Genomic DNA, 25,681 nt, shown 5'->3' on the forward strand with positions numbered 1-25,681 from the left:
TAATAAACTGTGAAGGCAGAGTATTACAGGAACAAGATGAGGAGTCTAATAAGTAGAAGTTGAGACAAGAGCAGTATAGACAGCAAAAGAAAGGAATCATGAAAATAGGTGGTCTTGGGGCGGCCAGATTGGTTTAATTGGTTAGAGCGTGAGCTCGCAACAACAAGGTTGCCATTTCAATTCCCACATGGGATGGTGGGCTGTGCCCCCTGCAACTAAAGATTGAAAATGGCGACTGGACTTGGAGCTGAGCTGCGCCCTCCACAACTAGACTGAAGGACAACTACTTGGAGCTGATGGGCCCTGGAGAAACACACTGTCCCCCAGTATTCCCCAATTAAAAAAAAAAAACTGAAAAAAAAGAAAAGGTGGTCTTTTCTTTTTTATGGTTAATAAATGGTTATATGGTTAATAAAAATTGTGTAGTGTATTCGGATAATAATGAGTAGTTCTTGTGACCAAGCAATTGATACTAGAGTATGTAGGAAGAAACAAAAAAGTAGATTGCGTGTGTGTGCAGCCCCCTTTGTGCTCACTGCTAACCTTTCTTGTTCATTTTGTATGAATCGTCAGATTCCTTCTCAACACAACTCTTGAAGAAGCCACCACTAATCAGTTGAGGCACTTGTGATACAACCATTGATCATTCCTGGCTTGGGCCTTCAATCCCATGCTTACATATTTCTACTTTATTGTAATGTTTTGGGGGAATTATTGCATGTTTTTAAGAATCAGAATGACATGAATGAATGATATGATTCAATCTGTGTTCTTGAAAGGTAGCTGATGGCCATGAGAAGGATCCATGGGTAAGGTGAGAGATTGGAAACACACTGATTGGAAAAAGATTGGAAACATAGAGACCAATAAGAAGACTACGCCAATCATCTAGAACAATGGAGTGGGAGGGAAAAGTAGGTGGGACAGATGGGGCACTGGGGAGATAGAAATGATAGGACTTGGTGAAGACTGAGGGAAAAAGAAGACTTAGTGATAACTGAGTTTTCATCTGGGTTATGGAGAGGAAAGAGGACTGCTATAGTCTGAATGTATCCCCTCGAAATTCATATATTGAAATCCTAACCCCCCAAAATAGTGGCATTAGGAGATGGGACCTTTGGAAGGTGCTCAAGTCACGAGGGTGGGACCCTCATGGATGAAGTTAGTGCCTTATGAAAGAGGTTTCACAGAGATTCCCAAGCCCCTTCTGCCATGTGAGGCTATCACAAAAAGTCTTACTCCTGGAAGAGGGCCCTCAACCAAACATGGATTTCTAGTCTCCAGAACTGTGGGGAATATATTTTCATGGTGATAAGCCACCCAATCTGTGATATTTTGTTATAGTAGATTGACAAGACTAAGACAGAGGCCAAGAGAAGGAGCGCAGGAAGAAGGGCTTTGTACCTTTCTTTTAATAAAGGGAAGTGATGTGTTGAGTTTTAGACAGGTTGATCTTGAGGGGCCTATGGGACATCTAGGGAGAGAATTCCAGCCATCATTTGGAAATACATATTTGGAGCTAAGAGCTAAGGAAGTAATTCAGGATTCAGCCACATAGAGAAACCAATGAAAGCTTTGGGAGTAGATGTCATCATTTAGAAAGAAAGCTATGCAGGCTATTCATAGGCCTTTGGAAAAAGAGGGCTTGTTAGACCTTGAGCAGTGCTTATATTAATAAAAACCAGAGGAGAAGCATCCAAGAAAGAATATAAATTCCTAACAATATGGGGCATCATTAGTTAAATCTAGTCCTCCACTCCTGTATCTGATTCTTCTTTAATACAGAGCAATGACTTACCTGAATGTAACCTGTTTGGTGTCTGTCTGAGAATTGAAGAAAAGAGGCAGTTTTCCCCTGCATGTGCCGTAAGGCAATGTTTCTCAGACTTTTGGTCGGTTGACCATGACCCGCAGTGAAATACATTTTACACATGCATATATAATTATGTAACTAAAAGAAAGAATTGTGTGAAACAATATCTACCTGTATCTTCTGCAATCACTGTCATTTTCTATTTCATTCTGTCTCATTAAAAAGTGCTATTTGAATCCCAGTAAGTTGACATCATAACCACTATACTGCAGCTACCTGCAGTGTGAAAACACTGGGTTAAGGGGCTGCGGTTTTTGGAAGTCCACTCTCCCTCTAGTGGTTGGTCAGAGCTTGTTGGTCTCAGTTTGGCTTGAGACCAATGGAGAAGAGCTGAAATCCAACTCTAAAAGCCTCCCTTTCATGTAGGAATTTTTAGCTTTGGGAGGAAGTCTAGGTGAGTTTTACCAGCACGGTTGCTTGTGTTCCCAGATGCTACTAATACTAATACTAATACTCATACTAATACTAATACTAATACTAATACTAATAATACTAATATTAATACTAATACTAAACTAATACTAATGCAATCAAAACATTATTTAATCAAGCACTTTACATACATTATTAGCACAATTAAATTCTCACAATTAGATGAGAAATAATGAGGTCAACAGAGAGAACTTGCAGACGATCAGACAGACAGTAAACAGTGAAGCTGAGATTCAGAGTCAGTCAGTCAGCTTGCCGAATAGGGGCAGTAAGTTTATCTTCTTTGGCCTACCTGGGCCTCTGTGTCATCCCCATCAGTCCCTGAGTGTCTCTTAGCAAGTCTTGGTCTTTCCTCGTGGTATTATTGAGCCCTTCTCTCAGTGGAGCCTCCAGGCATTTAAAAGTTTCCTATATAGTCAAATATTGGACATGCATTCAGGAAGTGGAGGCAGGAAAAGAAGCAGTAGAGAGAAAGGGTAAGGGGTGGCAGGGCATGTTGACCAGTCAGCTTTTAAGACTGGGTTGAAAAAGGCTGTCTGCAGGGGTAGAATCCTGGCCCTCATCACCTTTACCTGGCAATAGCATCTGGACGAACTCCCTGTTTCCATCTTCACCCCTGACAATCCGTCTACCCTCCACACCTCCATCAGGCTTATCCTTCCGAAGTAACACTGTCATCCTCACTCTCCTACTTCGTGCTTCCTGCAGACACTGCTGGCTCGTCCTGTCCCAAACTAAACTTTTCCTCTCTCCCTTCAATGCCAACTCACCCTTCCTGCTCCACCCAGTGTCTACTCTTCAGATGGCCACTCTACACTTAAAATTGGCCTACCCTAGGCTCCCACTCCTCTCCCACTCTTTGCCCACATGGAGCTCAGCTGGCAAGTTTTCTCTCTGTTCCTGGATGCATGGGGCTGGTCTGATCTCAGGGCCTGTGGCCATGTTATGTCCCCGCTTGGAATGCTCTCCTCCTCCTCTTTATACCTACTCATCTTTCAAAAGCCAGTTCTGCTATTGGCTCTTTTCTTATGGCTTCCTGTGATCTCTCCTTTTATCTTTGCATCTTTGCTTTTGTATCATCCATTTAGGAATATCACCAAATACTGTAGAATATTTAAATGGTTCATGCTTATACACTCAACCAGATTCATTCATCCATTCATATTAAAACTATTTATCAAATTGCCTATTCAGTTTCAGACACAGGAAATTCAATGACACTGAAGGTAAGAAGAGATGTCATAACTCCAGGATCCACAGACAGGGTCACCACAGTCCAGTGTAGGAAAGCTGTTGTTTTTGACACTCAGCTTCCATCCACCTTCCATTTTCTTTTGGGCGTCCCCTAAAGTGTTAGTCCATGGCTGACCACCCCTCCTTGAATGAAGAGTGGGCATGTGACAGAGGCCTGGCCAGTGAGACAACTGCTTTCCCCTGGTCAAAATATTGGTTCACAAATGGGTATACGACTCTGGCTAGGTCAATGGAAACTAACTCCAAGTTCTTATTAGAATTATTTGGGGATGCCAAACTGGGGGGAAGTGAGCCAGGAGCTTCTGGCAATTATTATCTTGGAGAAGGCCTGTCTGAAGATGAAGCCAGCATGGAGGAACTCAGAGTTGAGGGATGGAAAGCAATTGATCCTGGATAATATCGTTTGAGCACTTAGATCCAGCCATGACTGAAAGTCAGTAAGTTCCCTTTTTGTTCAGGTCAATTTCTGTTGAGATTCTATAACTTGCAACTAAAAAAGTTCTAACTGTTGCTTTGCACCTTCCAAACCATGCTTCCAACCATTCTATGCAGGTGAATCAAAGAACAGCTCTTTGGCATCTGCCTGAAACCATTTCCCCAACCCTAACTAGCCTAGACTGATTCCCATTCCAGCTCAGTCCGGGTGGAGGGTCAGATTAAAAGTGAGGCAACTGGTTTCGCACAGCTCTGGTCAAAGATGAGCACTTTTTTCCTGCATCAAATCCTCCCCGGAGCATCTGACCTGGTGCAGCTACCTATCTTCCAACTGCCCAGTGTGAACCTGGAGCTTCTATGCTGGCTCAGGTTGTCCCCTGGTGCAAATAGTTGGTTTCGTATCTCTGCAAATGATAGAGGTAGCCCTCATTTGATACAATGGGCATATCTCAAAATGAGATAGGATCCCTATATTGAATAAGAGTTATGTGTTTATATATTCGTAATGTATTTATATATCTATAGGGGCCTTATGAACTCTAAGGTGACAACAGAGAAATGAACACAGTAGTTTTCATTTAATAATGGATACGTTTCTTAAGCACCAACTAGAAATTAGAGACCAAACATTTTTAGTCATCATGCATAGCCCTAAGCCAGCAGCTGCTTAATAAATACTTTTGGCGATTACAGTGCTTTGCAGCCTTGATGATATTTAGAGACATTATCGAACAAATAGAGAACCAACTCTTGGTTCCAATACATTGCTCATTTCCACCCCGGGTCAAAGAATGACCAAGTATTCCTGAGCTAGTGGTAAGAATAGGTTTTTTTCCCTCCAAAATTCAGCCTCTGATTCTTGGAATATTGTTAGGCCCCAAAATCAGAGGCTGAGGACCATTTGAAAATGGCTTTGACAGAACAGGTTATGCCTTGAACTAAATCACTAGGTCACCTTAAATGTCCCTAGGCTGCCCCAGCTGACTTCCTGTGACTGCATGCAGATTTAGTCTCTGGCGAAGGCCACACGTGTACACACCCTTGGCTCAGCCCCAACCTGGAGCATCTCCAGCAGGTGTGTCTCTTGCTTAAGTGCTTCTGCCTGGTGAATATTTGGAACATGTTGGGGGCCCTCTCTGGCCCCTTTTACTTCAATCTCTCTGTAGTAAAATCATAATGAAATAATTTCAGCAATGTTCTGCTAAAGAGCCCTATACACAGCTCCTATTCAAGGCACTTTTAGAGTTCAGACTGGCCACTGGTCTGCATGGGAGATGGGTGGGTTATGAGTGACTTTACAAGAGGGTGTGACTTAACCAGAACTTGTTAAAGTAAGTTTGGCCAGTTCCTGTTATTAAAGCTTAGAATTTTTTTTTTTTTCTGAGACAGAATAATACCTCCGGTCCTCTAAATATCCCAGGAACCATTAGACTTTAAAGATCTGGTAACAATTTTACTTTTCTTAGAGCCACGAGTTGGGAAATGTTCAATTCCCTTCTTTTCCTTTCCTGAGGTTGGATAGCCATTGATTTGAGGGCAGACTCGAAGGAAGTGGTTCACAGTCTCAGGGGCACATTACAATCAGTCACCTGGGGGTTTAAAGCACTGTTAATGCTCGGAGCCGCCCACCAGAGAGGCTGCATTATGTGGTCTGGGGTGCTTCCTCGCATTAGGATTTTAAAATCTTTCCAGGTATTTACAATATGCCGTGTAGCTGTATGGTCTGACCAGGTACAGAAAAATATGCTAAATCCAGTTTTGGTTTGAACCGGTTTTTATCAATTACTTTCTACATGTCACAGAATATGACTTTATAATACAGAAATCTGGAAAAAGCTTTTGTTTGTTTTTTTTATTGTAACTGGGGATCGATTGCCTGTTCCACAGAACTGCTGTGAAGCCTAAGAGTGTAAAGCCTAAGAGTGTAAACCAAGCCTAGGAGTGTAAACCAAGAGTGTAAAGCCTAAGAGTGTAAACCAAGCCTAGGAATGTAAACCAAGATTCGGAGCCATACCCACCTGCTTGGGAGAGGGGGTGTGGTCAGGCAGGGACGTGCTGGAGGAGAAGGGCAAGATGCGGACAAAACGCAGCAATAAACTTGGGGTGAGGCAGGAGTTCTATCTCAAGGGAGTAACGTTGACCCAGCTCTGGCTGATGGTTGCCAAATGAATCAAGACCTAATGTTGCCAGAACATTTTTTTTTCTTTTCATTTTTTTATTTTTAGGAGAAGACATACATTAGGATTTGTATCAATTTTAAAAACACTGAATGCCAAAATAAATGGATTTGAGAATGAGATCCCTAGATCATTATCTGTGACTTCAAGAACTGTACAGGAATGGGAATCTGTTTAAAATCAGGTGTTTTTTTTTTTTTTTTAAACATTCCATTTCTAAACTCACTTTTATTCTCATTGTTTTGTGGATTGACTCTCTTCTGTAGGTCGCTTTGCTAGAGGAAGAAGAGTTCTTTCTCCCTGGAGACACTAGAGAACATGTTAGTTTATTCTTTTGGAGTTTCCTAAGCTTTAAGGAGTTGACATGCAGGTGGGGAAGTTGGCCTGGGGGAGTTTTGAGTTAGAAAGAGCCTTGCCTGCTATATTATGTGGTTTGATCTGCCAGAGTCTGGCCAAGCTCTGTACCAAGCGGGCTGACTAGGGTCAGGGTCCATGGGGTGGGTCTGGAGGCAGAAGGGAGGAAGGACTGTCGCAAAGGAACATGGGTGCAATTCTGACAGAGGTCCTGGTACACCATGGCCCTGTTTACGTACAGAGACTGTTATCAAGAGAGGCACAGGGTAGGAAGTATTTAAGGTAAGAGGTAGGAGGGAACTGGGAAGAGACTGGAATTTTGTCATGGGAGAAGGAGGTGCTGAGAGTCAGAACTGAGTAAGACTGATTTATCCTCATGCTCTTAGAAGCTGCTAGATTTTGAGATGAAATTTTGGCTTGGGAACCAGTGGATATATCTGCTATGCTGCTCCTTCATTTTCATGACTTTAGGGCATGCCAGAGAAGAAGAAAAGTATCAGTGGGAAAGGAGAAAACCTCTGTTTGGACATAAATGTACTTGATAAAGCCCAAGAGTGATAAGGGAAGTTATTAAAACATATGAATGCTAAATTAATGTATGCCGAATTGAGATGCACCAGGTTAAACTTATTTTCCCACATTTTCTTTGACAGTCTCCTTAGTTCCTTCCCAAATTTATCGTATAAGACAGCTTGTGATGCCTTCTCCAGTATGGAGAAACAGCAGAATTCCTCAAACCAAAACAAAAGAAACGTCCAAAGATTGCAAAAGCTATTTCTTCAAGCGTTGAAGACATCATATCATCATACTATCTGGAAATAAATAGAAAACAGAAACAGAACTGTGAAAAATCCTTTTGTAACGCAAATATAGTATGTGTAGTCCCACGTCATTTATGTGTTTTATGGATCTCATTTCGGGTTTTCTTAAAGTAGGACACACCTGTACCCTATAAAGACCTCAGCTCAAAGTGAAACAACTTAAAAATGAATGAACGTGAGCCATTACCATCATATCATATGATCTACGTGGGTTTCCTCTTTTGTGTTAGGAGTTGAATAGAGTCATAGTATGTTGGAGTAGGAAGGGAGTGTTTATATCCTTCATTCTGTCCTCTTCAATTTACAGACAAGCATACCGAGGCCCAAAGAGTTAGAGGGATCTGCCCAAGTTCACATGGTCAAGCAGCGTCTACAATGACGTTCTTGATCTTATCCAACATCTAGTCCCTACTTCTCTTCTCAACAGAATTCCAGTTTGGGGATTTATCCTTCCCCAGTGCGACTCAGCCTTAACCAATGTGACACCATTTCCAGCTCTAGCGTGGTTCCTAGTTAGTCTAAGCCAATTAATGCATGACATTCTCCGGGCCACTGCTATTGATCCCGTGGTGAGTCCATGACCTATGGTGGCCCAGTCAGACTTAAAGAGAGGACTTATATCGCATGCTTGGGGGAGGAGACCTTCTTTTGCATGCGGCCTCCATTACTATTGGGAGCCATCTTTTCATCACGCAGGTGTCCAAGCACAATTAGAGCGCAGCTCAAGCTCTACTAAGTGAAGTATGCTTCCCATTGTACCACACAGTTACCTCACAATTCCCAGTAGGCGAGGCTTGTCTCCTGGGCATCTGGGCAAAAGGAACGTTTCCAACTTTTCCAGGTTGCTGAGTAAAACTGGTGAGCAGCCATAGAATGTAACGGAAGAAATTTCTGTGGCTCAGTTTTGGTGATTGAACCTTATGCTGGCTCCTAGTGCTGTGAATTGTCTCTGGCTAATGAGACAGAAGAGTTAGAAACTACCTGAACTAGCCAAGACATTTTAGTTTTAAGCGACAGATGATACAATTCACGCTGCCTAAATAATAAATGAAATATATTGGTTCAAGTAAAGGAAAACTACTTGGATGTGTGACTCAACCTACAGGCTTAAATGATGTCACCAGGATCCTCCTCTGGTCACTTCTTGGCTCTCCCAACATCCATGCTGGCTTTATTTATTCTCACATTCCACATGGGGGGAGGGTGGGGGCAACAACTCCAGACACACCTTCTGCCCTGCTCAAGACCAATGGAAAAGAGGTGGGTCTCTCTTCTTCTCAGGTGATGCAAAATGTCTTAAAAGTTGGGGTACCCACCATGGGGTACAAACACTTTGCTTCTCAAGCAGGAGCTCAGGGTTTTGAGTTCCCTCCAGATTGTGGGTCACCACACGGGGGATGGTTTTATGGCGAGACTGTGTCTTAGCCTTTGGACTTTGATGTTTCCTTCTCTTTTGCCTGATGTTAAGGGGTTGCTCTTCCAGTTCCTAGTCTTTTTTTCCAGAAGAAGTTATTCCACACATACTGTATACAGCTGTAAATTCACTGTGTCTGTGGAAGAGGAGGTGAATTCAGGCTCTTTCTACATCGCCACCTTGAACCTAAACCGCTATGCAAATGTCTTCTTGCTTCTCATTGGCTCTGGTTGGATCATATAACCATTCTAAACCAATCACAATGGCAGGTCTCTGAATGGCCAGGCCTGAATTGCATGTCTCTCCCTGAACTGAAGAATGTAGACTGTGAATGGCAGTAGATCGCCAGATGAAAATTACTGTTCTGTTACCCGGGAGACAGCGAATAAGTGCTGGCTGTCCAACTCAATACTTAGAAGCTTTTCTAAATGTGTAGATATTTTTGGTGTATACTGTGCAAAGAGCAGAGAATTTGAAATCAGAAAACTGAGATCTCAGTCCCAGCTCTGAGATGTAGCTCCACAATTGTTAAATGGGAAAGGATACCTTTACCCAATTTGATCCAGGTGTTCTTCTGAGGCTTGAATGAGATCCTGCATAGGGAAGCAGTTTTTAAAATGTAAGGGCTAAACCAAAATGAGGGATTGTTGTTGTTGTTACTGTTAACATCTTTTCTGAATTTCTCCCACTCATGTTCTGATTATGATGAAACGCTCTTTCAGGTAAGACATGAAGAGTAAATGCATCATTAGCAACTAGAAATAATTTGGCCAGGGTTGCTGTAAGCATATATAGTGTCTTTATGAGAATCAGAAATAAACGCTTCTCTCTACCTCCGGGTGGTACAGTTCCCAGGGTACATGGCTTGGTGAGTGAATAGCATCTTTTTAAAGAAAAAATTAAAAATAACCCCTTTCTCTAGTTAGACACACCTGCATGCTAGGTTGCATTGCTTGGTGAGTGGAAAGCATGCTGGATTTCAACTATCGCTGCCCCCTTGACAGGAGGTTGAGTGGACAGGGGTGGGGAGATGTCCTGTGCAGTGCACAACCTGCACAGCTGTACTCTGTGCCCTGATGTTGGTGATGAACCATTGAGCAGGTTGAACTCTGGAAGCCTAACTCCTTGTTTTCCTGGCCAAGTTCATGTAACCCTCTAAGACCATTTTCCTGAGCATTTTCATTTCATGCTGAACGCAGCAGTCATGCTGCCTTTTTTAGTTAACTACTCACTAGCATCCAGGTTCTGCTGGCTTTTCAGATGCTCACCACATACGATTCCAACTGTAAGAAAGAGAATCCTTCCTTTTTAACCATCTTGAGGAACGGTGTTGCAGGGGGTAGCTAACCCTTTACAGCAAAGGCAGTGCGTTGCCTGACCACAGTTGGCTGTTGCTGGAAAGTTAGATGCTGATTTCTCCGAAATGTCCAGGAAGAAAGGATGAAAAGCACGGGCAGCTTTACCTAGATTGACCACCACTGTTTGCTATTCTAAATCCTCCTGGCAACAACAACTCCTGAAAGAAATTATTTGAATTAGATCCAGTCAGCTTCCAGGGAGCCAAAAATGCAATACAGTAGCCTTTGTGTTAGTATGCCTGAAAGTCTTCCTATTCTTAAAGATTATCCTTCTCTTCTGTGAAAGATGAATGCAGTTCTCCCCGCTTATCCACAGGGCATATGTTCCAAGACCCCCAGTGGATGCCTGAAATTGTGTGTAGTACTGACCCCTATACTATTTTTTCCCTATACATACATACTTATGATAAAGTTTAATTTAAAAATTAGGCAGAGTGAAAAATTAACAGCAAATTATAACAAACTAATAATAAAATAGAGCAATTATAACAATATACGCTAATAAAAGTTCTCTGAATGTGCTCACTCTCTCTCAAAATACCTTATGTACATAGTCACTCTTCTTCTTGTGATGATGTGAAACGATAAAGTGCCTAATTAAGTTGAAAAGTTTCATCTTTTCACTTAAAAGGAGCACTGTATGGCTTCTCTTTGGCATATCTGAATTGCCAGTATCACTACTCTTGCCTTTTGGGGCCATTATTATGTAAAATAAGGTTTTTTCGAACACTGCAGTACTGTGACACGTAATCTGATAACCAAGATGGTAGCTACTAAGTGACTAATGGAAAGGGAGCATATACAACGTGAGGATGCTGGACAAAGGGATGATTCATGTCCCGGGCGGGACAGCGTGGGTCACCAAGAGATTTCATCACACTACTCGGAACGGTGTACAATTTAAAACTTAAGAATTGTTTATTTCTGGAATTTTCCATTTAACATTTTTGGACCTCGGTTGACTACAGGTAACTGAAACCGTAGAAAGCAAAACCGTGGATGTGGGCTGGGGGACCACTGTAGTTAGAGCCAATAGGAGCTTGCAGTGTTGTTGAGTTGTGATTGTGTTGCCCCTTTCCCTTTACCCTTGGTATCTTTTGGGGCACTTAAAGTGACAGAAACTCTCAATGCAACATGAGCCAGGATTAACCAGTCACCATGACATCAAAGCTGTGGTTTAGATGAACTGGGTCTCAGTTTAAAGCACGCTCGGTCTCTTTTGCTTAGAAAACACCTTTGCTTCACATCTGTTCTTGCCTCATCCTGTTTCTTTACCCAGAAAATAGCCTGCTGTTTTAGCTTCCACTTCCTCACTGTTTCCTTGCTCTTTCACTTCCTCCTTCCTCCAAGTAGGGGTTTTTCCATTTGTCCCCCTCTCCACACAGATCCATTCTCTGCCTCTCTTAGGCTCCCTTGCTCTGGTTGGTTCACCCAACGAGCAGCACCAGAGGAGATTGGAGGACGCGAGGGCCATGAGATGAGGTGTTGGCGTCCTCTGACCCTCCACGGCAGCCTCACGGAAGAGCTGGAAGAGGCTGTGTTCCTCTGCAACCTTAATCCTGGTGGCAGGGGTCCCTCTATGTCTCCAGGGTCACTTCAGCTCTGATTTGATTTTCATCTCTTCCCCTCAAAAGTCAGGACCTGAGGAAGAAGGGAGGGTGTGCTCTTTTACTTCCTGCTCCATCTATCAGGCATCTCCTGATAGAGGAGTGTGTTGGGGTAAGGAAGAGAAAAAGAAAGGGATAAATCTCTTTTCTCATAACTAGCTACTGAGATAGTTTGGTCTTTCTTGTCTGCTATTGTCTCTGGCTAACACTGAGGGCCCACTGAGGCTGTCTCTGGGGTAAGAGGCCAAACGATGATTCTTCCAGGATGGGCTAGGATATGTATGCTGTGGTAACAAACCAGCCTCCCTTTGAATAAATTAAGTCAGCGAAGGCTTTCTTCTCTTTCATGCGACATGTCCACCACTGGTCAGCAGAAGTTCTGCTCACCAGACTGAAGGACTCAAGCTGATGGGACAGCCTGATCTCCAACACTGCTAGACTCTACTAGGCTAGGGGAGTTGGGGTAGCGGGGAGGTGGGGAGAGGTAGACAAGAGCTCAAAGAGGGTCTTGTATCAGGACTGAAGTTTTATTCATACTTGCGTTTCATTGGCCAGAACTAGTTACATACCCCTGCTCAACTGGAAGAGGGCCAGGAAGTACAATCTTACCATGTGCCCAGAGGGGGTACTCTGAAATATTTGGGAACAGTGACTGATGACCTCCACAGGGCACATGTGTGAGTTCTTCAGAAGAGTCAGCATGGCCTACCTCTCTGTCACAGGAGCTCAGATTCCAGTTTGAAGGCTACTGATCCAGCCCCTTAGATTATTGGAAGTACACTCCATGGCACCTTGTTTCTGGATCTCCACTCCTGGCAGGCAGCCCCAGGGAGGATGACTGACAAGATGGCTGAAGCCCAGCTGCTAGTTTTCACAGAAGACTATCGTGGTCAAATACAGTCAACATGAAATTTACCAATGGAATCATTTTAAAGTGTACAATTCGGTGGTATTTAGTACCTTCACAGTGTTGTGCCACCATCACTAGTATCTAATTCCAGACCATTTTCATCACCCCAAAATGAAACCCTGGGTCCAGTAAGCAGTGACTTCCCATTTCCCTCCTTCCTCCAGCCCCTTGCAACCTCTAATCTGCCTTCTGTCTATGAATCTGCCTATTCCTGGTATTTCATGTAAGTGGAACCTTCTGTCTTTAAGTCCAGCTGCTTTGGGAGGTGTCCTCATGACCCACGGGAAGCTCACCCAGGACTGTCATACCACATGGTGGCAGCGCAGCGGCCCCATGGCTGCCTCCTCCATCCTCCTGCTGTCACTCCCATTTCCTGTTTCCTGGCTCCCAGGGAGAGCTGCGCCCTGCTGCCTGAGCAGGGAATAGGCTGCCTACCTCCCCTTCTTTCCAGTGGCTCAGTCTGTGTGGGAGACTCTCTATGGGAAGCCCTCCCCCACACTGGAGGGGGTGGGAAGAAGGCGCATTCCTGCTGCACAGAGCAGGAAAAGCCGCAGCCTTCCCTCCCCTGCCCTTGCTGCTAATGGCTGATTCCCCTCCCCTCCCCAGCAGAAGTGCTTACATAGCTTGAGGTGGGGGGTGATTACAGTGGAACTTCAGTTAATTAGCCCTGGGGGAGTGTGGCATCTGGCTCCATTTTCCCCCCTGGATTCTTTATGTGTTATTTCACTGCTGTTATTTTCAGCTGCAGATCCGAGTGCCAAGTCTGCCACCACCAGAAAGGTCCTGTCGGTTATCTTCTTACACATCGTTTTGATAATGTTCCTCCCCTACCCAACAACTTTCTATGTCTCTCTATTACGAACGGATAAATTCCAAACTCTTCACTTGGCATTCGAGGTTCTCTACAAACTAGTTCCAATTTAGCTCTCTAGCTGCCTTTCTCACTGCCCCCAGGACAAACTCTATTCCTTTCAGGTTGGCCTACTGACTGTCCCCAGAATGGTTTTGTTCAGTTTGGGTTGGGGTCCTTTACGCTTCCTTCCCCTCCTGCCTGCTAAGGCTCTTCTTCACTGTGCCCTCTGAGCGTTCCTGGGCTCCCAGCCTCCTCTCCCCTCTGAACTCCACAGCCTGGTCAGCGCCCTCTAGGTTTGTGTCCTGCCGCCTCGTGTGGTCACTGACTTCACATATTTCTGTCTCCTATGCTGGGGGCAGGGTGAATGACTGACTGCAGCCAGCACAAAGGCCAACCTGCCTACCCTCTAGCCAGATGTGTCCTCTGGAAGAGACACTAGAAGAGCCAGGTAGCTGTTCTATTAGCCAAGGTGGGAGAACCCGTATCTCTTCCTGATTAGTGGGTGGCATATTAGGAATGTGTGAAGGAGAGCTCAGCCATTTTCCAGGGACACTTGCCCAGGTCACGCTGGAATTGGACATCTAGAAGAGAAGGTTGTAAATCTTCTGCTTAGGGTTCTTTCAGGATGACCCAGAAGTACATTTGTGTTGTGACGAGGTTTTGGCAGAGGGATGAGCAAAAAGAAGAGCAGAGAGGGAGCAAGAAAGACAAATTAAGGAGGGAAGACAAGAGAGAAATAGAGAGAAAAAGGCAAGGCAGTGTAGGGGAGAAGAGGAGCATGGAGGGGAATAGATTTAGGGACCCCCAAACCTTGGGTAAGAAACAGCAAAATCTCCTACATCTTGCTGAAGGAAGGAAACCCTGCTGAGTGGCTCCCACTATTTTTATACTTTTCTCCAACTCCCATGCCCGGATATATCATCCCTTCCCCTTCTCCCACCCCCACCAGTTATCCTCACATCGCCTGCCTTAATAGGTCAAAAGCAGCCCCAGCCCAGAGTGTATTCCTCCTTGGCAATCTCCTCTCTATGCTGTGCCTGGCTTTGTTTTTGTGTTTCTGGTTCAGTTTGTTTCAGTGGGAGGGGCTGACTTGTGCCTTGGAGGAATTATTCCGAGCCCTGGAGAAATGCCCAGAGGGACAGAGCTGTGGCCACATCCTCAGTGCAGCCTGACCTTTCTCAGGGTGGCCTAGAGCTGCCCTGAGACTAGAACCTTTCCCTTGGCGGTGCCGGCAGCTAGAAGTGGGCATGCCCAAGGCCTGCTGCCCCAGACTCTGCAGGGGCCGGGTATATTGTTTTTTTCCTTTTAGGGTCCTCAACCAGTCTTCCCTAAATCAGGCTGGGCCGGCAGCATTCTGTTTGACTCACTCTAACTTTTGCAAATCCCTTGCTCCCCTAAAAGTAGAGGTGGAGGTTCTAGGCACACTGCATTATTCAGTGACACGCTGGCTTCTGTAAGGCCCGTGACTTGGCTCACGTTCAGCGAGGACGGCCTGCTGCCCTCTTCTGTTGTCTCAGTATTATCTCTGCACTCATTCCCATTCAAGAAGACCTCTCACCTGGACTGCTGTAGCAACTCTCCGAGAAGTCTCCTCCTCTCTACTCCCTCCTCCAATCCATTCTCTCTGATTCTGCTGGATTCATTTTGTTCAAGGCCCTCTACTTATCACTCCTCTACTTGCAAACCTTCAATGGCTTCCATTGCCTGTGGAATAAATAACCAGTTTGTGCAATGTTTCTGTGCTTATTCCAGAGGGTACGAACCCCATAATCTCTGTCACCCTTTCCTGAGGGCTGTCCTGGAAGCTGGGGAGTAGGAACAATATGCTGGGGGCTCTGTAACCTACCTGGTTATATCCCATTCCTAGTTCCAGGGAGTATCACTGGGGTGTTGGTTCTGGGATCATCCTGCCTCATAGCCAAACGTCCTTTATACTTGAGGGTCCCTCTTTTCATAGACTTTGTATTAAACCCGCTAATGATGTTTACTTATATGATCTGGAAAAAGGAGGTTCAAGGGGAACCTTCAAGTGTGCAGATAACAGTACGCTGGTGACAGCTATTTCTTGGCATCCATGCCATCTCATCTCTCCTCCCTTACCCACAGCTGATGTGACTAATTCACTTTTGCTCAATCAGCCCAGCTGAGGCCTCAAAAAATCTTTTCAGCACCACTCCGGGCAGCCACTACCAATCAATTGAATTTGGCAAGTGAGATGAAATCTGTTATCCCTACATTCAGTTCCTTCAGGGAGTAAAATATTAAGCCTTGAAGACTGGATATAGGAACACATGAACAGGCCATTAGAGTGGACCCACAAGTGGCAGGGGGGCTTACTATTGTGGGATAATTATATTTTGAGATTTAAACAAAGTGTTTTCCTCATTTGTTTGTACCCCTAACCCTTCCCTGAATTCAGCGAAACATTCTTCTTTTATTCCCTTGGTGAATGAACGACTCAGCAAAAATACAAAGAGAAAGCTAAAAGTCTAAACAGACTTTTGAAACTCCTGGCAGAGATGGTAATTCAAGGAAAGAAGAAAAGCTTCTGAGGTTTAAAAGCTTAACTTTTGGACTTTCATAAGCATGGCTGTTAAGGGGACTCCGGGCATGGAGAATAGATGATGAGTTAAAAAAAAAGAATGAAAACAGGCAAATAGGGAAAAGCTATTCTAGAGTGGATGTCAAGGTGGGAAGAGAAGTTCTAGGGAGAAGTGGGTCTTTGAGAAGGATTCCCATGCCTTGCATTTCTTGGGTCACGGCTGGGTGAGGAATGATGTTGCCTCTGGTAGGTTTGGGGAGCTGAGATTAGAGGGGACCTGTGCCTCTCTTTCCTGGGGTGAGCCCAAGAAAGTGCCCAACATAGTATGGCATGTGAAGGTCCTCAGACAAACCCTCTGAGTTTTTCAAAGCCCAGGGTAGTGCAAGAACTTCAGACAGGATCTCATGCTGTCTGAGAGTGGCATGGATGAGGAGACACAGGCAGAGAGACATAAGGAGGAACCAGAACCACATGGCAGAAGACAGAGAGGGTGGGGACCTCTCCATGGTACCAGCATAGATGATGACACGGAGGACAAAGTGACCCCTTCCCCTGACCTACTGGGAGCCTCGAGGAAATGAGAATCTCTAGGGATCCTGAAATGACCAAGATGAAATTTCTGCCATTGAGCATAATGAGAGCTGAAGAGGGACCTTAAGTTTAATCACAGAAAAGGAAAGCGAGTTACATTGTGGGCACATTTTAGCTGATATTTGATGCATCACACACAGAAAGACATTCCCCAAACTATAATTATGAGATGACACTTTCTGGCTCTTGATTGTGGCCTGGGAAGTGTACTGATGGTCCCTGCAAGGGTCCTCTGTACCTGGAATATTGGGTGAGGATTTGGTCACCGTACTTCAAGAAGGACCTGCTGTTTCAGAGAAGATTCAGGATGGTCAGTCCTGAGAGAAGCAGGGACCTTCTCAGGGACAGAGCTGACATGCAGTACAGCTGTGCAATTACGACTGTGGCCTAGAATGCATGCTGCCGCGAGGAAATTTAACCAGAGTCGGCAAGAGTGAGAGCTGCGCCCCATGGATTGTTTGTGAAGTCCTGGAGACTACAGTATATAAACTAGGCCAACTAAATAGGATTGGAGAGAAGAAAAGATAGGATAGCTCACAGAAGATAATATATCCTGGGGCCTGTTAACTCTGTGAGAATATACAGGCTGCAAGTACGGATATTTTAAGGAAAGGGTTATTTTCGGGTTTCTTAACCTTGGCATTATTGGCATTGTGAGTCAGGTAATTCTTCGTTACGGAGGAGAGAACTCTTCTGTGCATTGTAGATATTTAGCAGCATCCCCGGCCTCCACTCGTTAACTGACCGCAGTACCCTGCCCCCGCCCCACCCCAGTTGTGTGCTCCACCAATAATGTGCTCAGATATTGCCATCTGTCTCCTGGGGGCCCCAATCACCCAAATGGAGAACACTGGGTTAATTTAATATTCCCAAACGATGGATCACAGTATAGGGGTCGTGCAAAAAAAAAAAAAGTGGGGTCTGTAGTTAAGGAAGTCTGAGAATGCTGAATTAAAACAAGCTAAAGAGAGCATTTTATTTGTCGGACTTCTCAGGGCTGCAATATGCCCACGGACACATTAACTCTCAAAGAGGGAGCATGGGGGATGAGCATGCATTGATTACATGCTGGGCATTGCTGTGTTAGATACATGTCTGGACTGTCAAACATGAGAATTAATAACAACAAACATGTCACGGACGCTTTACAGACGACGTGTCAACCAAATAGATTCGGGATTTTCCTTCTCACAATTCTCCAAGGTAGGTATAATTATTCTTTCTTACAAGAGACAGAGCTGGGACTCAGAGAGTAGAAATACTTGCCCATGGCCTTAGAATCCACAGATGGGGAAACTGGGATTTGAACCTGTGTTCGATTCTCCATTCTATGCTCTTGTGAGTTTCTGCTGCCTCTTGGACACAACCCACAGCTTCTGAAATCGGTGCCATGCCAGAGTCAAAGTACATCCTCACTCTCAGGGACACTAATTCTTTCACACTTAAGAGTTCTCTCGAGAGACTTTTCCTGCTGGATCCACAGTTACATGGGCAAATGGAGGGCTTGATGGGAAAAGATTGGCTATTTTCAGCGCAGTGAAGTTTCTTTTGAGTACAATTCTTAAGTTAAACGCTTTTCTCCTTTCTGAACATGAGAAGTATATAACTGTGCGGTTTTATTTTTCCCTTGGTTGCCGGGAAGCTCAGATGGAAAATTTCCAACTTGTCTGACAATTTTACGCCCTTTCCCTTGGTTCTATTATACCTTTATAAGCTTTATATACTGCCTCAAATGCTTGGTGGATAAAAGTGGATATATACATACATATAATTAATAAATGGAAGGTTTTTAAAACATTCACCCCTTTTAAAAAAACCCACCATGCTTAAAGATGGTTTCATCTGGTTTTCTTTCCTAATTAAATTGGGATGCCCACGTGTGGGTTGTAGGCAGGAGTGGGTACAATTCGGTGAAAGATAAGTGACCATCTACATAGGATAACTTATTATTTCTTAAACACCAAACTGATATTTGTATAATGTTTTGGGTTTACAAAGCCTTTGCACAAACATGATCTTATCTGATTTTGTCAGCTTGCGACGCTGAGAGCTACAGCAGGTATCATTAATTACTATTCTCATTTGATTTGACTTAGTTTCAAATAAAGAGGGTGCCAAAAAATGTATACACATTTTAAGAAAGGAAAACATGTTTTAAAATTGTAATACATAATATATACTGATACCAAAAAATGAATACAAGTCATGTGTATACAATTTTTGGCACGCCCTGGTATTTCAGATGACTTATTTTTTCAATGTTTTAATTTTTCAATTACAGTTGACATTTAACATTATGTTAGCTTCAGGTGTACAGCAGAGTGGTTAGACATTTATATAACTTATGCATTGATCTCCCAGGTAAGTCTAGTACTCACCTGGCATTAAGTGACCGATTTTTGCTCTCTAATGTTACTGGCCCAGACTAGCGAATGGACGAGTTTGGAAGTACACCTGGGTCGTCTGCTTCAAGTGGGATGTTGGACCTGAGCAGTGGTAGTAATTTGTGGCACGTGCAATTGACGTATCCCTGCCCTCTCCTATTTGCTCCCTCATAACACACTCCAGGGTCCAAGAGGTGGCAGTGCCACCACTAATTAATCTTAACTCTCTTTTCCCATTGAGCTTAACCATAGCCAGAGCCTCCGGACATATACCACTAGTGACATGACACAAGATAAGCCAGCACGGGACATTTTTTAGAATTCTGTTCAACTCCACAATTTCAAATTGTATGGTTGAATACTAGATTAGAAACCCGAGATCATCAGACATGATGCCTTTTGTCCGTAGCATCTGTGTGGCAATTTAAAAAGTAGCAATGTATGGTAAGTCCTCACTTAACATTATTGATACGGTCTTAGAAACTTCATGTGAAACGGCATATAATGAAACCAATTTTACCGTCAGCTAATTGATATAAACAAGAGGTAAGTTCCTATTGCATACTTGTGGTCACACAAACATCAGCAATCTCTAAATAAAGGCCCCAAATACTTCTAATATTAAATAGTGAAATAAATGTGAGCTATACATACATTTAAAAAATATTGATGAAAACAAATAAAAGAATTATTTTCCAACCCACTTATTCCAGTGTAGGATGGCCAGTAGCCAGCGCGTCTCGCAGTGGCTCAGGCCACAAGGTGGGGTCCATCCCAGACAGGAAGCCCTTCCATCGCAGGGCCACGTACAGAAACACATCGACTCAGACTGGAACAGGTAGACAAGCCAATTCACCTCACGTGCGCATCTTTGGGATGTGGGGGGAAACTGAAGTCCTTGTAGAAAACCCACGCAGACATGGAGAGAATGGGCAAATTCCACACTGTGGTCTTAGCAGGAATTAATTTTTCTCAGCAATATTATAATGAGACAATGTTATTCAAAGACCTGCTGTATGAGTCTGCTCAGGCTGCCATAACAAAATGCCACAGACTGGGCAGCTTAAACAACAGAAACGTGTCACTCACAGTTCTGGAGGCCGGAAGTCCAAGCTCAAGGTGCTGGCCAATTCAGTGTCTTGTGAGAGCCCTCTTCTTGGCTTGCAGCCAGGCCACCTTTTCATTGTCTTCCCGTGGCCTTTCCTCAGTGTATGCATGTTGGAGTGGGGGTGGGGAATGAGTGAGAGGGGAACTGGGAAAAAGGAAAGAAGTAGACTGGGGAAAGGGGAACTGGGGGAGGGGGAGCATGAGAGCAAGAGCAAGAACAAGCTCTTCCGCTTTTTATAACAGCGCAGCCGTTTTGGATTAGGTTCGCACCTTGATGACCTCATTTAACCTTAATTCCCTCCTCAAAGCCCTATCTCCAAATACAGTGACATTGGGGGTTAGGCCTTCAAGATATGAGTTTTGACGGGGGGACAAAATTTAGGTCATAGTAAGCAAATATGTCAGTTAGGGGTAATTTTTATCACCAAGGTTCATTCCAATTTGGATGGGGCTAACTTTTAAGTCAGCTGTTACTAATGGACTAAAAATAGCATACATAAAAAAATTAGAACCAATTACCAATTGGTTTTACCTGAAAAAAAAATCTGGTTGCTTCCACTAGACTGCATTGAATTCCCTGATATTTGGAATTCCGCACTCACAGTAATTGCAAATCTTGCGCTACGTCCAAGATTTTAACACTGGCCAACATTACAGAATAATAGAATTAGATAGCTGGAAATAGAAGAGGGAGAAATGTCTTCTTTTAGCTTTTGAGAAAGGTTCAAGCCAAACCCAGTTCTCTGTCCTTATGGACACAGGGTTTTTGGTTTAAAAACGCATTACTTTCTCCAAAGTCTTGCCTTTTATCTGGCTTGCAGTATTAATTGAGAGCGATTAAAATCAATGACTTTCTCATTGCATGCTATTGTTTAGCCTACATTTGCTTCCTTTGGTATCTGGTCATAGATGATGTAAAATCTCTCTGTTGTCACGGATGTATAAGATGGTGAAATCATAGCCTGGTATTCTTCCTCTAAGGATTGTTTGTTATTTAAGGCCGTGCTTGTAATCTTTTTGATCCCATTTCCTTAATTTTATGTGAATGTACTAGAAAATAGCCAAATGATAAAGGAATCTTTGGACCATTGATTGATGATCACGGATCATCCCTATTTTCAGTCCCTGTCTTTCAAGCATAAGGGATCCTGAGCCTTGCACGATAAAGCCACAAATGGAACTAAATTATGCTGAGCGAAAATAAATTCTTTTACTGAGAATTTCCCAGGAGTTTTGATATTTTTGACTCTTGCTCACTAAATATGGAAAAGATTGAGACACCAGGAGAAGCAGGGGAGCTGTTCTGCTTTTTTTAGTCCTTCTTTTAAGAAATCGTTTCATCCCTTTAATGCTATATTCGCAATGTATCAGAAATCACCTCGCTATAGAAATCACAGCCCTCTGCATGGTAACAGTTTCTGGAGATGTTCTCTAAGCTTCTATTTTTATATAAAAAATAAGGCTCTGTGAATTGTAATGTATATTTTCTGTGGTCTGAGTCTTGCCCAACATATATTAGGTTGGTGCAGAAGTAATTGTGGTTTACAAGGTTAAAAATAATTGTGAAAACCGCCATTACTTTTGCAGCAACCTCATAGAAATGATGGAAATGGACGTTGCACAGTATCTTTCATCTTGAAGGAATCAAACTCCTTTAGACTTAATCTCCTTTGTCTCCCCTTCAACACAGGCTCACAGTATTATTGAAATGTAGTGGACTTGTTAGTGGAACTATGGTGGCAAGTACTAGTATACACAGACTAGGAAGGGAATTTGGAACTTCCTTATGAATGTATAGGATGTCTTTTTTATGAAGGAGTAGACATGGTCAGGAAGTTCAGTTAATGGGTTTTATTTTAAGGATATGATTGTGGAAATCAGGCGGAGGTGGAACAATCTGAACAGTTCGATGGCCCGGCTTTACTGAAAATGAATGCATCGTTCAATGATCTTTAGGACTCAATAAGGGTTTTAATAGTTGGACAGTATTGATCCAAGAGCAACTTGGTAACCTGCGGTACTCCTGACTCTGTTTCTCATCTTCCTCTGGTGCCATGTAATGTGTTTCTCTATCTCTTGTGGTACTTGCAAATTGGTAGTTAGATCTGAAGTTTTTGTTAGATTCTCCTCCTCCTCCTTCATCTTCTCCTGGCTAAGACTTCAGAGTTAATGGTATGTTTTTGGTCTGCTTATCTCTCCCTTAGGGTTGTGAGCAGCCGTTGACCCTCATTGTCTGGATACACACATACACACACACACACACACACACACACACACACACACACACACACACACACCAGTCTTAAAATAATACCAACACTACAACCAATAATATAATTACTAAAAATAGTTAAAAACATTTTTTTTTTGCAGTTCTAAATCATAAAGTTATTGGAAGTAGTTTATCTCTGTGTGGTTATGCCACCAACTGGACACATAGGTTTATTTATTTTGCTTCTGACTTTTAGGGTTGTGTTTGTATTAAATTAATTTTGTTATAATTATGCAAAGTATGAAATAATTCCAAAGTTAAATCTACAAAAGAAGATATATTCAAAGAAGTCTAGCTCTTTCCTTGCTCTCTCTACTTTTCTTCCTCTACCTATAGGTAAGTTAAGAAAATTATAGCTTATTATTCCATTTTAAGAATATAAAGAATTCTTAAACAAATATGCGTATATCTAATTATATTCCCCTCCTTCTTAAGATAAATGATATTTACCATATGTACCTTTTCCCCTCTTTGCTTTTTTGTATTTAACAATCTATCCTGAAGATCACTTTTCCATAGATATAGAGATAATTCACATTCTTAAAAAGAAGTTTTGACTATGTTCATTCACTATCTAGATCTTAACTGTCTTCAGGGCCACACAGTAAAAAACAAGACCCATTTAGGAAAAACTCTCATACACTGTTGGTGGAAGTGTCAGTTGCTGCAACCACTTTGAAAGGTGATTTGGCAAAATGTAGAAAAGATAAAAGTATTTTTGCTACAATCCAGCAATTCTCTTTCTAAAGAAATTCCTAATGTTGAAGGCAAACAACGGTATTCATAACAGTGGGGAAAAAAACGCTAAATGTTTGTCAAAAGGAGAATGGCTAAACTAAATTGTGATATATTTAAGTGACAGAATACTATACAGCAACAAAAAGAAATGAATGAGATCAATATATAACAACATAGATTTCAAAAACATAATTTTAATAAAAAACATTATGAAATGAACATACTAGCATAATCATGTATGTACAATTAAAAGCTACAAAACAGTACTATGTATTGTATGTGGCTACATAAAGAGAGAGGAACAATATTAGAACATGAACTTAGGTCTTTTTTTCTTGGAGCTCCCTGTGGTGGGAACAGAGAGTTGTACTTTGTAAATTAAAGTGTTTTGTAGTGTTTTTATCTCTGTTTCTCTGCTTTGCCTAGGCTTTCCCCTAGGATTTAGGATTGATGGATTGATTTATATTTCTACTTTGATTCTTTTTTTTGCCAAGTTATACCAAGAGAAAAGTATTGACCATGTTGGGTAGTAATGCACCCAGGGGACCAGGGTGGAAGCATCAATGGCAGTTGAAGTAACAGAGAACCCAAGGCCATAATTATTTGGTGAGCTCTGCAACTTTCCAGAAAGAAGAATATTCCTGTGTAAACATGTCAGGTCTCTCAAAAGCACATGAAATCAGCGCCTGAAATTGCAAAATATCAGTTACAGTGCTACGTGTTCTGTGACAGTGTAATGTGCAAATTTTCATCATCGTAGAAGACAAAAACCAAAGAAAAACTGAGCCCTGGGCAGTGTCAGGGTGGGAGCCCCAGTGTTTTGGTTGGCAGAACCAATCTTGCACTATAAGAAATGAGATTTTGAGCTACAGGACACAAACTGGCAGCACCCAGAAACTTTGGTTGAAATTGTTTTGGAAAAATCTTTTGCTGAATTTTAATTGAAAAAACAAAATCTTATTAAAAAATGTGTAATTAAGTATTGGGATATGTCAAATTAAAAACAAAAATCCAGATTTCTGGATTCTCTTGAAAAACTGATGATTGGGCACCACTGGGTTCAATGTATAGCTTGGTAGGAAGCAGTCACCTTTAGGTGGGGGGTGTGCTCCCCTGCTAACCAGAATCCCCATCTGACAGTGCCACTTATTTATGTTACCTACTTGATTGTCAGATTGATAATGCCTAGTTCAGGGCAGCAGATAATGGAATTTGTATTATATTTCTCCCCTTAACACCTTTCCTCCCTCCAAACGTTTCAGTCATGTGTTTCCAACTATATTCGAATTAAAACTCATAGGACTTGCAAGTTATGGCTGCTAGGGCCCCACCACATTTCCTTAGGTCTTGGCTTTATTTGAGGTCTGGGCAGTGTGATTCAATTAAAATTACAGTTGGAAGGTTCTCAAATGCCTCCTTTCTCAGAGGCAGGATTATTGTCCTAGTGTTCATTCTTGCTCTTACGTGGCCATGAAAGATGGCTGAGTCAGAAAAGCAGAGTGTACCAGGCAGCCAAAAAATAACTTCTATAATTCTGAATGTAGACCACACTCTATGAATTTGAACACCCATATCAAGAAATCCCAAAGAACCAAGTCTAATTAAGAATTCCTGCTCATTATCTAGTGATAAAATAGATTGGGAAGGGTCCCACACCCCATCCATGCCTATGGATAGAGTGGAGGTGAGTGAGGGCTCACCAGGTGGTCTCCGTCAGGATGAGGAGAAAGAGACCCAACAGCAAGTTCAAATACGTCTCTTAATCACAAGGACTCATCTCTGCTGGGCAATCTCTCAGAAGACTTCTTGTTCAAGGCCATGGGTGGAGGTGAATTCAGATGAGTCAGTGAGAAGTAAGAGGCTCCAATATGATAGAGCCTGCTGGATTAAATAGAGCACATGCAGCTATAGCTGGAATTTTTTTCATAAAACGGGCACATGCATGATGTGAACCAAGGCATGTCAGGAAAGGAAGTTTCCAAAATTCACTTTCTATCTCTGCTTCTTCATCTGCCTGATAGCCCATCATAGAGACATTCCTTTGCATTTAGGCATTATCCCTAGGCATTATCTTTTTAAAATATAAATATCTTTGGGACAAGCTTTTATAAAGCTTTTAAAAATACATTTACTGTCTCGGCTGGGCTCTTTCTTATGCATTAATTCATGCCCAAGGTCACATAGCCAGTAAGTGGTCCCCAGGATTGGAGCTCCTCTGATTCCAAGTTCACCGCTCTATGCAGTGGTTTTCAATGTGTTCCGGTGAGACCCAGGGGTCCTGGAGCCTCTTTCAGTGGATTTGTGAAATCACAATTATTTTCAGAGTAATGCTAAGACAGTATTTGCCTTTTGAAAAAACTATCATTCCTATAAATGTATGTTGGAGTTTTTCAGAGGCTAAATGACATGTGATTACAGCAGATCAGATGTAGAAGCCGATATGAGAATCCAGATGTGTTCTATTAAACTGGAGACGAAAGAAGCTTGCAAACATACAAAACAATGCCATTTTACTCACTAATGTTTTTTGTTTCTTTATTTTGGAGCTCACTGGAATTG

Source organism: Rhinolophus hipposideros (genome assembly GCF_964194185.1).
Source record: "Rhinolophus hipposideros genome assembly, chromosome: 11".
NCBI lineage: Eukaryota > Metazoa > Chordata > Mammalia > Chiroptera > Rhinolophidae > Rhinolophus > Rhinolophus hipposideros.